The sequence below is a fragment of the Ranitomeya imitator genome, chromosome 4 (genome assembly GCF_032444005.1).
Source record: "Ranitomeya imitator isolate aRanImi1 chromosome 4, aRanImi1.pri, whole genome shotgun sequence".
In the NCBI taxonomy this organism is placed as follows: domain Eukaryota; kingdom Metazoa; phylum Chordata; class Amphibia; order Anura; family Dendrobatidae; genus Ranitomeya; species Ranitomeya imitator.
The window spans coordinates 686,081,219-686,094,154 of record NC_091285.1 but is presented as its reverse complement, the minus strand read 5'-3'; the positions used below and the strand labels follow the sequence as shown (position 1 = coordinate 686,094,154).

Below are 12,936 nucleotides of genomic sequence, written 5' to 3'. Positions count from 1 at the left end.
AAGTCCCTAAAAAAATAAATTTTGTAAATTTCTTTGAAAAAATGAAAAATTGCTGCTACATTTTTAAACCTCCTAAAATGCTAACAAAATAAAATAACATTTTACAAATGGTGCTGATGTAAAGCAGACATGTGGGAAATGTTATTTATTAATGGTTTGCTGTGGTATGACTATCTGGATTAAAGGGATAATCATTCAAATTTAGAAAATTGCTAATTTTTTAACATTTTTCTCAAATTATTTATTTTTTTTATAAATAAACACAAAAAATGTTGAACTAAATTTACCATTATCATAAAGTAGAATGTGTCACGAAAAAACATTCTCAAAATCACTGGGATTTGTTGAAGCGTTGCAGAGTTATTACCACATAAAATGACACTGGTCAGATTTCAAAAATTTGGCTCGGTCACTAAGGGGTTAAACAAATTGAAGTCAAAAAGAATTTTTGAACATATAAAGTAGATATAACAATGAAAAAAAATCAATGCCCCATAGCATGAAGAACATGAGCTTAAAAGGAATTTTTTACCCCCCCAAGACGTATATGATCTATTAATATGGGCATTCAGGTTATAGAAATATTACACTTGTCCTACCTGTATGCCTCATGTTAGCTGTCTTGTTGGTGATAAATGTTATCTTCTGTCTTTATCTTAATGATTTCTTCCAGGCTCCGTGGCATGGAAGAAATCCCTGCCTACTGTCTTCATTGTAATACTACCAATGTCCTATCAGTGTCAGTTCGGGCGCTGGTCATCTGTGACAGTTTGTCAGACAAGTGATGAGGAGAACATTTATTTTTCAGCCATTTTGCTCACTACATTTAAGCAAAATGACAATGTGTCTGAATTTTAGCCGTGTGGATCACAATAAAATGAAAATTCTAGATAAATTGTTTTTGTATTATTTAAGGTGAATTTTATTTGACGCTAACAGATTCTCTGATCTCTAATATAATGTATAGTTTATTTTATATTTGCATTAATATAAATAAGATAATTATTTTTCAATCATATGATCTTTCTCTCCTCATGAGATAATTCCTAGAGTTCATATCTGGTCTGAACAATATGATGAAACATTTAGGAAGAAACATACAGATAACCAAAGCCCAACTAGATGCCAAGATAGCAAAAATCTCCATAGCTACAACATATATACCCTGGGCACTGAGTGAGGCTGGGATAAAAGATATCCAAACACTAAGGAAGGCCAACATACTGAATGTGATAAACTGGGCTTCATTAAAGCTGTCGGGAAGTCTTCGAGCAAGGAAGGCCACTATGAAACTGATGGTCGCCAGAAGAAACAAATAACCCAACATGATCCACAAGGTGAAGGATGAACCCTCATTACATTCTACAATGATGACTCCAGGTTTACTTTGAGTGTTGTATTGTGGGAAAGGTGGAAAGGTTGACAGACAAGCGACACACAATATCAACTGTAAGAGTAAGCATACAAGAATGATGAAGAAGGGCACCCGAGGGCTTGTCCATTTTTTAAAACTGGTCTGGTGGTTCGGAAAGCAAACACCACCATGATAGTCTTCGATAAGACACTAGAAACACAAAGTGTGAATGCCATGCTGAAAGCGGCTTGACGAAAAATACATTTCTCCAGTTGTGGATATCCAATGAAGACTATGGAGCACAGGAAGCAGAAGGTTAAGGACAGCAGAAGAAGACAACTTACAGAAACATTGTTGGCCTTAACTATAGGACTTTGTTTGTAGTAAAAGAAAAGTCTCAATATAAAAAGAGGAACAGATGAGGACATGATACTGGTAGCTGCCAAGATCTTTCCAAGATCATCTTCAAATGAAAAGAACTCGATTGACTTTGCACGACATCTGGACATCTGGATTGTTCATCATTTGGCCATTGATCCCAAGGACATTTTATACATTGGACTGATCCTGAAAACCAAACAATAAGGTTACTAATTATAGATTAGAGAACCCGTGGATGTTCAGGTTTGACGAGCATACAATAAAACCAAATAGAAGTCAATGTTGACCTGAACTTTGGTGCCTTAAAATGGTTGTAAAATGGTCCGAGTCAGGGTTAGGGGGCTGTAAAAGGAAACTTAATGGGGGTAAGAGCGGAATAATTGCCCTGAAACAAAATGTGAATAGGGATGACTTAAATGGGTTACATCACCATAGCTATCGTGACAAAATAGGAAGTAAATGAATATCAAGCAAATTTTAACAGTTCCCTCACAGAGACATAGGCTGGCTACTTCCAGTCCACTTAAAATTTCACCCCCAGAGCAGCGAGCAGAATACATCCTCAGAAGCAGCTTACAAATTTTATCCACAGAGCATGAGGCACAGTAACCCTACATTAGCAGCTTACAAATGTCACTTACAGAGCATGGGGCACAGTAGCTCCATATTAGCGGCCTGAAAAATTCACCAACAGAGCATTGAGCAGAGTATACCTACAATATCAGCATGGGGCACAGTACCCTAACATTATCAGCTTACAAATTTCACCCACAGAGCCAAATTTTAATCTTCAGTAGCATGCACTAGAGCAGTCAGAGATTAAAACCTTGTACTTTGATTCTGTATACAAATAGTTGTTCACCGCGAAGCTTGCTACCTCCAGTCTCGGAAAGCCCCGTGAGTGACTGCCAGAGAGAACAGGTTACTGTACACTACGTGACCGTGAGTACCGCATACGCACTGTCCAAGAGAGACGATACACGTGACTGACACTTACGCCCTGACTTGGGCAGAGGATATTTGTCATGACCCTTGTTACCTGACTATGCAAGCTAAGATACTTAAGAAGCCACGTTGGGCTTGCAAAGGACTGTGGCCCATGCTTTTGTTAGCCATATCAGTATATGGACAAGGAGCAGTGGGAGGTACAGGAGACTGATGACTTCCACCAGAAGACAGACGAATGACTACAGTACCATCCTGAAAAAAGCCCTGCACCCCCCGTTGCCAGCGCTATTGAGTTTGCAGCAGGAGTTGCAGTGTTAGGACTTCCTGATCCGCTTCCTACCGAAGTTTTGTTATTTATTCCATTGTACTTCACTTTGTCATTCATACTGTTTAACCCTTTACCTCCCTAAGTGGAGTATTCCCCCTTAATTATACCTGTTAACCCTTGCTCTGCCTCACACCCATCACTGCATCCCACATTCCGGCGTTTTCTACAAGCTTAAGGCCTTGCCCCAAAGGTAGAGTAAAATTATTTTTTAGGTGCACTACTCGTACAGACAGAGTACACATAGGCTCTTGGGAACTGCACCCCCACAGAAGCTGCATGGTGTCTCATTCTCCCTCCATGAAGAGACGCCAGCTTACTTACCACCTGGCCCCGCAGAGTGGTTGCTCTGTGTGCTCCTGTTTCCTCCTGCTGTGGTGATGCGGGTGCTCTCCTGCTCTTAAAGAGGCAGCACATGCATATTGTAAATGCCTGCAGCCAAGAGGCATTTAGCATAATGTTTTCACCTGCAAGGTGGCTCCCAGCCAATTGCTGGGAGTCATCCTGTATAAAAGACTTCCTCTCCCTTAAGAAGTCGCCATGCAATTAGTTAGGTCATTAGGTAGTTGGTGTTCTACCAGTGCAGTTGTGAGATCCTCTGGTCCTAGTGTCCTGAACCCAAATCACTGGTCCTGGTGCGGCCAGTGTCCTGAACATTATCCCATGGTCCTGGTGTGGCCAGTTTCATTAACTTTCTCACCTGTCCTAAGTGTAGCCAGAGCCTTAACTTAATCCCCTGGTCCCGGTGCTGCCAGTTCCTGAAACGTGTCCCCTGGTCTAAGTGCGGCCAGAGCCAGAACGATGTACTCTGGTCCCAGTGGGGCTTGTAGTGTTCCTGAAATCCCCTGCTCCCAGTGTGGCCAGAGGCTGAACATTGACCCCTGGCCCCAGTGCAGCCAATCCCTTATCTAGTATCCTATACTATAGTGTCTGGACACAGCCCTTATCAGTGTCAGTGAACCTGACCCCTGAGGCAGCTGCAGTACTTAGATTTGCCTAGGATAGGTATCTGGTACCTGTCTATCTTCGCCATCAGGAATTCCAGAGAACTCCAGGTAGACGATTAGCTATGCCCCTTCCTGGGCAGGCCCAACGCTGTGGCACAGTGGGTCCACAAATCCATGTGCACCACAGTTGGATGCAACAGAAGCTGATTACAAATTTCACCCACAGGGCACATTACCCCCACAGCTCCAAAATGCCTGCTCCAGTACTGTACGTTCCAAATGCTGCCGATGAAAAGATTGTAATGTAATGTTGGATCGAGCTGGCGGTCTGCAGCAAGGCTTGCTACTGGCTGTCCAATTAAAAATAGCATCCATAGAGCATGTTTCCACATTTATCCCAAAGAAGATTGGAAATTCCACACCCAGACAATGGCCCTTAGTACCCCCACAGGTAAGGTTGCAGGGTACACAGAGTGTACATAGCTCCCGCAGATATGGGTTAATGAAGAGACACAATGGCTTTTGGCAAAGTACTCCCACAGATATGGGTTAAAGAATAAACTCAGTGTTTTTTGGCACCGTACTTCCACAGACATGGTTGCCTAAGAATATGATAATAAGTTTACACACAAATCACTTCCACCGACTCAGTTGAAGATTATAAAAATGTTCGGTTATGCATGGAATTATCGCAGACACAGATGCAGAGAACACATACTGTTTTTGTAAAACTGTGCACACGCAAAACCTAATTGTCACAAGTGTGTCACATCCTCCTGGGAGATCACTGTCAAGGTAAAAATATATGTCTTTATACACTTTTGTACTTTTATATATTCTTATGCTGTGAAACAATAAGTTTTTCCCCTTTGCTTGCCAAATGCAAATTTAACTGTATTTAAGATGGCTGCCAGTATTCACCTTTGCCCCACTTTCAGGCTGAAGGAACCAGTTGCACATTCCAGAAGGACAAGTAACATTTCTCTGGAAATGATACTTAAAGCGATGTGGACAAGATGTGGACAAAGGAAGATTCATCAGATGATGTCAGAGCCAATCAGAAGGACTGAATCCTAGATACATTGCTTAAACCCCGCCTAACCCCGCCCTCTGCACACCTTCCCCCAATGGACCATGTAATATTGTGTTTTAGGAAATAAAGTTCAGTAGTTGCTGTGAGGTTACCACTACGTGTGGAAGCATAAGCAGACTCTGAGTTTGAACCAGCATTGTGTCTGACTCATTCTTCACTCCGGTAACACTGCTTTTAATCTGATTTGGAATGACTGGTGGATGAAGGGTATTGTCGTGACGACCCCGACAATTTGGCGCAACCAACGTGGGGCATGGCCGCGATCCGAGACCCCCTGGACCCATGCCTGGACGTCCGTGGACGACACCCGTAGTGGCTGACCTCGAGGACTGATCACCCTCCAAACACGGTAAGTGGAGATCGCATACTATGTATGTGTCACACTTGCTAGTGTTTCAGCCATTATTGGTTAGTCTGTGGTCTCCTTGGGTCCGGGGAGTGACCGGTCGAGTGGTGAGACCGAGCGCGATCCCGTGCCACGCTTCGAACCAGCAACTGAGAGATGTCGCACTCTGCGCGTCCTCGTGTACACCACGCCTCCTCCACCGGTCATTGTACTCCATTCAACCACCCTACCCGTGACTGTTGCCTAGTAGCGATAGAGTGAAAGATTGAAGAAGTTTTGTGGATTGGGGGCGGCTTTGAGAAAGGGATAGGAGACGCAGCCTCTGTGATATTGTACACCTTGGTAATTAAGACGTCCCAAAGGGGGGACCACCAGAACCGCTTGGTAATTAAGAAGTCCCAAAGGGGGGACCACCAGAACCGCTTGGTAATTAAGACGTCCCAAAGGGGGGACCACCAGAACCGCTTGGTAATTAAGAAGTCCCAAAGGGGGGACCACCAGAACCGCTTGGTAATTAAGAAGTCCCAAAGGGGGACCACCAGAACCGCTTGGTAATTAAGACGTCCCAAAGGGGGGACCACCAGAACCGCTTGGTAATTAAGACGTCCCAAAGGGGGGACCACCAGAACCGCTTGGTAATTAAGACGTCCCAAAGGGGGACCACCAGAACCGCTTGGTAATTAAGACGTCCCAAAGGGGGGACCACCAGAACCGCTTGGTAATTAAGACGTCCCAAAGGGGGGACCACCAGAATCTCAGTGGAGGGCTCTCACTAGGAGACCGCCTCCCAATGTTTAGAATATCGTGACAGGGCAGACTGTAATCACTGGTGTTCAGGTTAGGGAAAAATATTGAGCACGGAGGCTCTTTATTCATAACATGTGGAGCGCGAGGCTCCGTGTTAGGACACACGTGTTGTTGTCGCTGTCAGCGGCCTACTGCAGAAGGGCGTAGTATTCTGTGAGTCATGTTACGTCTCTTAAAGAAGAAGTCCGTGCCCCACGAGTTAGATGAGGATGCTGTGGAAGTCAAGACAATAGTAGAGTCACGGGAGGGCAAGAAGGCAGTCAAGAATGTTGAAAGAGAAAGGATTGTTAGAACAAGCGCAAGCTCATCTGCGAGTTGCGCAAGGCTTAAAGAACGAGGAATGGAAAGAGGTTGATGGAGAGGGAGGATCAGAGGATGCAGAGCCCGTGTTTGGCTATAAAATACCTCAATCTTTAGTTTTTCTAAGGTGTTTTGGTATATGAGTTGTGTGAAGGTTTTGTAGAAATGAATTAAGTCTGAGAATTGCTGTATTCCGCTACTCTGTGTGGTTTTCCAAAACACCCCATGGGAGGGGGGAGTCAAATAGCTGCGTTGTTGTTTTTCTTCTTTTGTGTTGAGGAATGCTGTAAATTCTTATCTGTGTGTTTGTGGCCGATGGGAGGGGTGAACCCCTGCGCAAATTGTTTGTGATTTTTTTTCCTCTTTGTGCTGCGGGCCAGAGAAAGGGGGGCCAAAGTTTCCAGAAGAACTTAACCCAGTCTGTATCAGCAGCTGCAGCGATCCTCACTCGCTCTCTAGTCCCTCTCCCCCCCGCCGCAGCTTCAAGGACACGGCACGCAGCTCGGTTCCTTATCAGTGGCCCAAGAAACAAATTTCAGCTCCAGCTCCCTCCCTTACACAAATCCAGTCTTACGCTCCAATATTCATTTTAACCCTGTGTCTGGAAATCTCCCTCCCAAGCCTCGCTATGTTAATTCTCAGACCAAGAGCTTGTTTTAATTAGAGTAGATGGCAGACCCAATTGATAGACTCTCACAAAACCCATCCCTGTGGGACCTTCCCATGAAGTTACTGCTCAGTTTGTAATCTCTCCTTTATGTCCGGTAAATTTACTGGGGACAGATATATTATCACAAGTTCCACTCCAGAATATAACTCCAAGATGATGGTCAAATGGTATTTATGTTATATAACCCCTATGTAGATGAGTATAATGAGATGTGTATCTTACATGTCCTTTCCCAATCAGTTTGAAGAAAAAAAAAAAAGAAATAGGGGGGATAGTGTCTCTAACCCTGGCAGTTAGAATATCCTTATGTCATGTTGCTTCAGTATGTGGGTAATTTTTTTTTGTTTTTTGTTGTGTGCACAGACAGAGCAGGAAGCCATTGTTGCCACTGTTAGTTTTCGCAAGTATCTGGCAGATCTGAACTGTCAGGTTTCGGCCTCGAAACTTCGGTTCTGCCTTGGTCAAGTGATATTTTTGGGTCACTGTCTCCTTCAGGGTGCCAGACACCTCACAGAAGAAAGGAAAATAGCCGTCAGCTACAAAAGATGTGACTGAGCTCCAGCGTTTCCTTGGACTATGTACTTATTGTTGTGAGTGGATACCGGACGCATCCCGCATAATGCAACCTCTCTACAATGCCCTGGATGACTGTTCAAGATATGCTGATGATTTTGGCAGACTCCACACAGGATACGCTGTTACTATGGAAGACACTGTAGTGCACGGAGCTGCACTCTCTCCCTCCCTGTCAGCACAAGAAGCAGAATTTCGGGATCTGTCTACTGCATGTGTTCTGGCCAAAGACAGGCGGGCTGATATACACGGACTCACAGTATGCATTTGGTATTGCTCATGATTTCGGAGCCCTATGGGCCAATCGAGGATTTGTTACTACCGCCGGGACTCAGTGAAGAATGCTGAAGCTGTTAAAACCCTCATGGACTCAATCGAATTACCTACTCAGGTGGCCATTATCAAAGTTAAGGAGCACGGTCCTAGGAACAGACCACAGACTGTTGGTAACGCCTCTGCAGATATGCAAGCAAAAAGCTGCTGCTCTTCTGCCCGTTGAACAGACCATACAGGCTATGGTGACCACACGCTCTCAGCGTAAACAGTTACAAGAAACACTGACTCTACAGGAACCTGATGATCTATGACAGACTGAGGTTTTCTGTTGGACCCCTCAAGATCGCTTAATGACGATGCAGAGAATGTCTCCAAAGGAAGAAGTGAAGCAGTGGAAAGCTGATGGAGCATGTATGGACAATGGTCGCTGGAAAAAGGACCAACTTGTGTGTTTCCCTAAGCGGATGTACCCTGCTATTGCCACGTGGGCGCATGGGCCCACATATCGAGGTATCTGTCAGATCTGCAATCCCGGTCAACTTCAACGTGTACCCCCGAAGCATCTTGCTAAGCCCGATTATCCTTTCCAAAAACTCCAGGTGGACCACCTCACGTTGCCTAAGTCTGGAAGGTATGAATATTGTCTGGTGGTTGTCGATATGTTCTCCAGTTGGCCAGAAGTATTCCCCGTTACCAACGTGACTGCAAAGATCACAGCAAAGAAACTGGTGATGGAAGTTATATGCAGATATGGTGTTCCAGAAGTTGCTGAAAGTGACCAAGGCCCGGCCTTTCCTTCTCATGTGTATCAGGAGGTTCTGACAATGCTTGGATCCACTGTAGCCCTCCATACTCTCCACAATCCAGTGGGAAAGTTAAGAGGCTGAACGGCACACTGAAGGGACAATTGACCAAATTGATGCAGGAGACTACGGCTCCATGGCCAGGGCTCTTACATATTCGTACTACCCCTATTGCAAAACATGGCCTGTCCCCATATGAGATATTGTTTGGTGCTAGGTTCTCAGTTGTAAATTTTCAGTCATAGTAGTTGTCAGAAGAAACTGACCGTGCTGTTCAATATGTTATTCAGTTTAGTAAAAAATGTTGCTAACACCCATGTTTTAGTTTCTTTTTCCCTTCCAGATTCAACAGAAACCGATATTGGCCACAATTTGAAGCCTGGTGGTCTTATGGTCGTGAAAAGCTATGTCAGTAAAACTTGAAGGAAAGAGCACCTGGATCCACGCTTCACACTGCAAAAGAGACCGAACCAGCGCTTAGTCACAGTGGTGATCGAAGGAAAATGTTGCTGTTGTTTTTGGTCCTGAGGCTTGGGGTCATCCTCGCCCCTACCTCCTCGGCCCCTATTGTAAATAAGAATTCCGGTGCCACTATTCTCTGGGTAAAACCTAACGGCCCCGGTAAATATCTGGAGATTTGATTTCTGCGATGTAGTCAAGTGCCACGAGACTCAGCGGGTGGTAGAGGGAATTATCCAGTATTGTATATGTGTTACCAGAGATAACAATTGTGCTGGGAAGATATTTTCATAATGTGTTTAATGGTGGATACTATGGGAATTTAGGCCATATACAGCTCCAGGATATTAGCTTCAGACCAACCAAGGCCCCCGTTACCAGTACAGCTAAAACAGGCCCAGGTGAACGTTTGCAAAATATAGTTAACGAAGTAATCCCCATTCCAGGTCTTAGTTGGCAAGAAGTCTTCTCCATAGAAACACAAACAGCCCCAAGGACAAATTTATGGTTAGAATGGGTAAGATACAATGTAAGAGTCCAGAATATCTCTGTAGGATGTATTGCTTGTGCTGCAGCGAATACACATCTATACACATATGCATTGTTTTTTCCTGATGACAATACCACTGCCTGTGTTATGAATCTGTTGAAGGGTCTAAAGTCCACTGATTGGATGCCTCTACCTTGTGCCAGTCATTTCACTGGCTACCCATCCACTCCAGAATCCAGTACAAAACTACTACCCTCATCCACAAAGCACTCCATGGCTCAGCACCACCCTACATCTCCTCCCTGGTATCAGTCTACCACCCTAGCCGTGCCCTCCGCTCCGCTAATGACCTCAGGTTAGCATCCTCAATAATCAGAACCTCCCACTCCCGTCTCCAAGACTTTACACGTGCTGCGCCGATTCTTTGGAATGCACTACCTAGGTTAATACGATTAATCCCCAATCCCCACAGTTTTAAGCGTACCCAAAAAACTCATTTGTTCAGACTGGCCTACCGCCTCAATGCATTAACCTAACTATCCCTGTGTGGCCTATTTATAAAAAAAAAAAACAAAAAAAAAACTATCAGGTTCCTCGCATCATGTTCTCATTCACTTTATGCAGTTAATAGCCCTCTGTGTCTGTACTGCTACATACTTAGGCAGTTAACTGGTTCATGCAGCTTTACATGAACACCCGAGCCTTACACTATGGCCGGTCCGAATAACTAAAGCAATTGTTACCATCCACCTCTCGTGTCTCCCCTTTTCCTCATAGTTTGTAAGCTTGCGAGCAGGGCCCTCATTCCTCCTGGTATCTGTTTTGAACTGTATTTCTGTTATGCTGTAATGTCTATTGTCTGTACAAGTCCCCTCTATAATTTGTAAAGCGCTGCGGAATATGTTGGCGCTATATAAATAAAAAATTATTATTATTATTATTATTATTGCTCAGATTATGTCCCACTAATTCATGAAGCACCCACACTAAAGGTCCCAGGGGGGATAACCGTATTAGCTGATAATTATACCTGCTATAATTCCCACGACACTACAGGTACACCAGTAGGGGTCTTCGAGACAGGTTTCTGCAAAGAGAACAGTTCCCTGGATACTGATTTGCTAGCTAATCATACACAGTACATGTACGACATTTATTGGTTATGTGGAGATGGTAAGCTCCGTCCTAGGTTGCCTAATGCCTGGACAGGTCAATGCACCCTTGTTGAACTAGCTGTGCAGTTCAAGATTTTACCTTGGGATCCGGAGACACCTGATGGATATACCAGAAAGAGGAGAAGTCTCGATCAGCTCCACATGAGTTATGAAGAAAATCCATTGGTATATGTCGCTGGCATTGGAGTGCCAAGGGAGGTGCCTGACCAGTTTAAAGCCGAGAACCAGATCTATGCTAGCTTTGTTTCTTTAATCCCACAGGTGCAGATTAATAAAAATGTTAATTGGATCAATTACATATATTACAGTAAACAAAGGTTTGTCAATTTTACCTGTGATGCTATCCAAGGTATAGTTGAGGAATTAGGCCCTAACACTAGAATGACCCTCCAAAACCGACTAGCCCTTGATATGATCTTAGCTGAGGAAGGAGGAGTCTGTGGGATGGTGGGAGAGGAATGTTGTACCTATATCCCTCAGAACTCTGGGGTAAATGGAAAGACCATGATAGCCCTTAAAAAGATAAATGGGTTAGCAGCAGAATTAAAATGCTGGAGTAGACACATCTTTCTTTTCCGGTTGGTTGGGTGGGCTCAAAGGATTCCTTCAACAAGCTTGTCTGGTACTGATTGACCTTCTTGTAGTTGGATCGATAATCCTCTGTTGTGTTATTCCCCTGTATAAAAAGGTTATCACTGAGGCAACTCCGACTGGCACCTTCCTCAACCAAGAAGTAGACTCACCAGAGTACGATGGTACTGATCCAGGGGAAATCCCTAAGTACGCCCCCTCAAGAAGATAGACAAAACCCCTTTACTCTCAGATGGTGCAAAGAGATTTAGTTTAGGGACAGCGGGAGAACTCCATGTGAAGCTAGTGAAGGGTTCAGCTGCCTGGAGGCCTCTCACAAGGGGAGAGCTTCTGAGGTGTCTGGATGAAGAAATCCACCTCCCCTTTCCCCATCACATGGACAGTCTCGAAGGATCTTTCTTTTTAGGGAAAAACTTAGTGTTTAGGGGGGATTGTCAAGGTAAAAATATATGTCTTTATACACTTTTGTACTTTTATATATTCTTATGCTGTGAAACAATAAGTTTTTCCCCTTTGCTTGCCAAATGCAAATTTAACTGTATTTAAGATGGCTGCCAGTATTCACCTTTGCCCCACTTTCAGGCTGAAGGAACCAGTTGCACATTCCAGAAGGACAAGTAACATTTCTCTGGAAATGATACTTAAAGCGATGTGGACAAGATGTGGACAAAGGAAGATTCATCAGATGATGAAAGAGCCAACCGGAAAGACTGAATACTAGATACATTGCTTAAACCCCGCCTATCCCCGCCCTCTGCACACCTTCCCCCAATGGACCATGTAATATTGTGTTTTAGGAAATAAAGTTCAGTAGTTGCTGTGAGGTTACCAGTACGTGTGGAAGCATAAGCAGACTCTGAGTTTGAACCAGCATTGTGTCTGACTCATTCTTCACTCCGGTACCACTGCTTTTAATCTGATTTGGAATGACTGGTGGATGAAGGGTATTGTCGTGACGACCCCAACATCACAATGTATTGCGAATCGCAGACCTTCCATTTAGCCTGTGTGTTTGTGTCTCATAATAAATGGATTTTGGTTTCCTTTTGTGCTGAAGAGGTTATCGCCTTTTATATTCTGGTAAGAATCTTGCACCTCCATTTCAGTTGCTTCTGATCTGTTCATTACCTCTTCCTATAGAACCTGACCAGACCTTATCTGCATTGCCAGTGAAAGCTTGGCTTCCTTGCTCCCTGGAGACACAGTGCTGAATTGGAGGTCGATGTTAATACTGGAGATTGTTGTGTGCAATTTTTGGGTGTATGGTTTCCTCATTGGCCTATTCCCATTTAGTTGGTAGATTTCTCTCCTTCCCTGTATACCTTTCTACCTTTGAGAGTTTGCATGTTTGTTGCTTTCTGAAATCCCATTGTTTCTTTGCATCCAATTTGGAGACCC

General features: G+C 44.1%; 1 pseudogene; it reads right to left on the bottom strand.

The window, feature by feature from the left end:
• Positions 1-1,009: 1,009 nt before the first annotated feature.
• LOC138673816 (vomeronasal type-2 receptor 26-like) lies at positions 1,010-1,863 on the bottom strand (annotated as a pseudogene).
• Between the last annotated feature and the right edge of the window lie 11,073 nt (positions 1,864-12,936).